The sequence below is a fragment of the Puntigrus tetrazona genome, unplaced genomic scaffold, assembly GCF_018831695.1.
Source record: "Puntigrus tetrazona isolate hp1 unplaced genomic scaffold, ASM1883169v1 S000000173, whole genome shotgun sequence".
NCBI classification, from domain to species: domain Eukaryota; kingdom Metazoa; phylum Chordata; class Actinopteri; order Cypriniformes; family Cyprinidae; genus Puntigrus; species Puntigrus tetrazona.
The window spans coordinates 102,501-107,500 of record NW_025047844.1 but is presented as its reverse complement, the minus strand read 5'-3'; the positions used below and the strand labels follow the sequence as shown (position 1 = coordinate 107,500).

The window sequence follows — 5,000 nt, the reverse complement described above, 5'->3', positions numbered from 1 at the left end:
TCCATCGTTTCAGTGTAGAATCAGTGTAGACTTACTAGAACTAGGAAGTATGATCATATTAGCCCGGTTCTGTCAACACTGCACTGGCTCCCTATCAAACATCAGATAGATTTTAAAATCTTATTAATTACCTATAAAGCCCTGAATGTTTTAGCTCCTCAATACTTGAGAGAGCTCTTATCACATTATAGTCCTGCACGTCCGCTGCGTTCTCAAAACTCTGACCATTTGATAATACCTAGAATATCAAAATCAACTGCGGGCGCCAGATCCTCTTCCTATCTAGCACCTAAACTCTGGAACAATCTCCCTAACTCTGTTCAGGAGGCAGACACACTCTGCCAGTTTAAATCTAGATTAAAGACATCTTTTTAACGTAGTCTACACATAACACACCAAAACACTTTTATTATTCAAATCCGTTAAAGGATTTTTAGGCTGCATTAATTAGATTAGCTGGAACCAGGAACACTACTCCTAAAACGCAATGTACTTGTGACATCGTAAAAAGAATAATCTCTTTTCTTAATCTGTTTCTCAGTTTGTATCCAGACTAGATGGTGGATCAGCACCCAGAGATTATGTTCATCAGAGACCAGAACACCTAGATGCGCCCTTGGACAGATCACTAATTAACTTCTAGTGATTTAACGTTGAATAGATTACAGAGACCGTCTCTGCATTTAATAAGAAATTGTTCACTCTCGTCATTATACATCCTTTGTACTCTTCTACATTATACTGTACAGTGCTTTGATGCAACCTGTGTTGTTAAAAGCGCTATATAAATAAAAATGATTGATTGATTGATTGACTGATCACCAGATCCTGATGCACACACACACACACACACACACACACACACTAAGTCATTTACACTATCTGACACAGCTGTGTTTAAAATTGAACTGGAAGTTAAGTGCTGGGCGTCCGGTCAGAGGAGAACTGACCCCAACTGAGTCTGGTTTCTCCCAAGGTTTTTTTTTCTTCATTCTGTATGGATGGGGTTTTGGTTCCTCTGTCTTCTTTGTTGGGGACACTTAACTTCTAGTGATTTAACGTTGAATTGATTACAGAGACCGTCTCTGCATTTAATAAGAAATTGGTCACTCTCGTCATTATACATCCCTGTCATTGTACTCTTCTACATTATACTGTACAGTGCTTTGATGCAACCTGTGTTGTTAAAAGTGCAATATAAATAAAAATTATTGATTGATTGATTGTGGCAGCAGAATGAGCCAGCCACTCAATTTCTGAATGCCAATTGGTGAGCAGTTATATAACCTGAAACAACTCAAAACTTCCTTCCAAGATTATACTCTATGTGTTCGTACTCCTAGCAGCCTCCAGTGTTTGGAACGAGTACTGCCTGTTAACAACTGGAGCCCTCTCTGTGGTTGCAGCTCTGGGTCTATGATAACACCCTAGCAATTTAAAGCCTGTACTGTGGCAAAAGTGGACCGAGCAACCTCAGAGACCATGCAAGTGGATAACATCTCTCTGTTCTGCAAAAAGTCAAAATCAAAAGCTGACTCAGGGATTATGCCATTACTGTGGCAAAAGTGGACACAATATGGACATGAACTATCTGTCCTCCAAGACCTGTGGTGAGTGTGTTTTCTTCTTCCTCTGTTAATGTACATCCTCCTAATACAGCTGTATACAGTTGTCGACTCTTGGTCAGCCAGTAACTTCTTCTCAAAGGACTTTTGCCACCAGTCCAGCTCAAGAAGAGACTCAATGACATCCTGTATAAGATCCAGTCAATAAACAGGAGTCCCCTCGGCCGAGGGCAAGTCTGAAACTGTGTGGGTCGCAGGACTGGAACTGGATGAAAGGCTGATGAAATGTGCACTTCTCTGCTTTTTAATTAAAGCTGTTCACTGAGATTCTTTAGGACCTCAGAAACATGCTGGCAATTTTCAGCCTCATTCCAGAGATACACAAGGATCTCAACAATGTAGATCAGCATGAAGTGATGCAAATAATCCCAGACTACCTCAGTCTGGTAGCCCTGAAATATGGATGGGGCGTTGACTAATCCATATGTCATCATGAGGTATTCCTAGTGCCCAGAAGGCATCACAAAAGCATCACCGTCACATATCCAAAAGAGTTTATATGCACTTCTGAGGTCTGTCTCAGTAAAGATGCTCAAGATGGGATGAGAGGAAGGAGATATAGTGTGTCACTGTGATCTTGTTATGAGCTTTGTAATCTATGCAAGGCCTCAAGCCTCCATTTTTCTTGGCCACAAAGAAAAATCTGGAAGCAGCACAGAAAGCAGATGGATGGATATAGCCTTGCTTTAACACCTCCTCAATGTACTCCTCCATAGCCTTCTGTTCTGGGATGGAAAAAAGAGTACATTTTATCTTTTGCCACTGGTTCATTTGGTAAGTGGCACATTGCCAAGGCCGTTTAGGTGGTAACTTGGAGGCTGAAGTGATCATTGAAGTGAGCGTATTCCTTTCGAATGTCGATTGAATGATTCTCTAGGGGGCTCTCAATGGACGTGGAGTTGACAGGGATAGCAGGAACCAATGAGATGGGTGTTGGCAGGTTAGGAAAACATTCTGGAAAGCAATCATCTGAAAGCCAAGCCAAGTCTTTGTCCTGGACACCCAAAGCCACATCAGCCATGGAAACTTTCCAAAAAGGCCTTTATATCAGTCCCACTCCTGGTCCATCTGGACTCACAGAAGCCCTTCATAGTTGACATGCCTCAACATCTGGAGCGTGCACTGTTTTGTCCTCCACGACTACATCCATGTGCCTTCTTTTCATGGATATTATTCCCGGCGGAACAAAAATACCTTATAGGAAACAGAGGAACTTCTGGTCATCAAACTCACCCTTCATCATCCGTTTGTGGTATACAAGGACCATCAAAATCTTGAATAACTCTGTGAGGATAAGAGACTGAATCCCAGACAAGCTAGGTGGGCCCACTTCTCTTCTACTGTCCAGGGACTAAGAATACATAGAATACAAGAATACATAGCAGATGCTATACTTCCACATTCCTCTGTGTCCACCTAGGAGTTGACTTTGTCACCGACCTACCAGCATCAGAAGGCAACACAGCATTTTGGTCGCTGTGGACAGATTCTTTAAGGCCTGTCATCTAGTAACATTTGAAAGGACTCCCAACTGTCATGGAAACTGCAGAGGTACTTTTCAGAGGTACAAATCATGTCTTTCATAACTTTGGTATTCTGGAAAATATTGTGTCAGACAGAGCTACTTGATTAACCTCACATGTTTGGAGAGCTTTCTTTTTGCTCCTAGGTATGACTGTAAGCTTATCTTCTGGATACCACCAAGTGGAGAGAAAGGCCGATACCTCCGTAACTTCTGCCACAGCCACCAGAACTTCTGGAGCCAATTCACTGCCTGTCTATGGATCTCACCCCCTTCCAGTGAGTTCTCTGCTATCAGTAACCTCTGTTCCTCTGGTCTGGGGAACTTTCTAAAGTATCATCAGTCACTCATTGGTTCCAGTAGAGTGAGAGGGTCTGAGACTCAGCACATCAACATCTCCAACATGTAGTCTGATGTCAAAAATAGATGTCCCACATAAACAGAGCCTCTACTCCCAGCTTTCAACCAGGACAGAAGGTATGATCTCCACAAGGCACATCCAGCTTCTAGCCATGGCCCCAGAATCATTGGTCTCCTCCCCATCATCTGACAAATTAACACAATCATGTCTGAACTCAAGCTCCCTTCACAGTACAGAATTCACCCCCATTTCATGTTTAGGCCTCAAGCCCTATCACTCTCCTGCTGCTGTACAATACCATCCTACATTAATATCGTTTTTAAACTCATGTGCTGCTTACTGACAGGACACACATTCAGGTACAGAGAAACTTGTCGATGACACTCCACAACTTTTATTAAGAACCGTTTAAATACTGAACTACTACATTATATTTTCTATAAACAGTTAGTGAGCTATAGATCCCTTGAGGAAAAATTACACTCATTCTCTATTATAGGAGAAGAAGAACTGTACGAACTTGTTAAATCATCTAAACCAGCAACATGTATGTTAGACTCTTTTCCATCTAACTTAACATAAAAAGATCTGCTTCCAGAAGTCATAGATCCTATTCTGACCATTATTAATTCATCATTGTCATTTGGATATGTTCCCAAAACCTTCAGATCTGCTGTAGTTAAGCCTCTCATTTAAAAAAAAATGAACTTGACCCCAAAGATCTACTTAATTACAGACCAATCTCTAATCTCCCTTTTCTGTCAAAGACACTAGAAAAGTTAATATCCTCAAAACAAGAGAAAAATGCGAGGATCTCCAATCAGGTTTTAGACCGTACCATAGTACTGAGACTGCTCTCATTAGAGTTACTAATGACCTGCTTCTATCATCTGATCGTGGTTTTATCTCGTTATTAGTGCTATTAGATCTTAGCGCAGCGTCTGATACTATCCATCACAACATTCTCTTTTCATCGAGTCACACAGAAATATAGAGCTGAGTATCATCAGCATAACAGTGAAATCTAACACAATGTCACCTGATGATATCTCCCAGAGGTAACATGTAAAGTGTGAAAAGTAACGGTCATTTCATTTATCATTAGGAGATATCATGATGTTAGCTTTCACGGTTCTGCTGATGATACTCAGCTCTATATTTCTGTGTGGCCCGATGAAACATACCAATATTTACACCTAATGGTAGCGTAGTTGATAGAAGAAAAGAAAACCTGGATGATGAGCAGCAGCGGACTGCCGGGAATCTCACACTCATTCAGGTCTCATACATCCACAACAATCTTTGAGAAAAGTTTAAATCCCTAGGCTGGGGTTACGCAAAATTAAATGTTATCTCTTGAAATTCCATTTTCTCTATTAGTCTATTAATTTTCCCTGACATCTCTCTCTTTTTTCAGTGTTCATGTTCTTGCACCGGTCACACATCTCCATGTTGAAACAACCACCTCAGTGCAGTATACATTTATTTTAGA

The 5,000-nt window shown here is 41.1% G+C and overlaps 1 protein-coding gene across 4 annotated transcripts in view; it reads right to left on the bottom strand.

The window, feature by feature from the left end:
- LOC122333017 (serine/threonine-protein kinase Nek5) overlaps positions 1–5,000 on the bottom strand; it is a 23,433-nt gene that overhangs the window by 7,620 nt on the left and 10,813 nt on the right. The gene's annotated exons all lie outside the window — the stretch shown is intronic.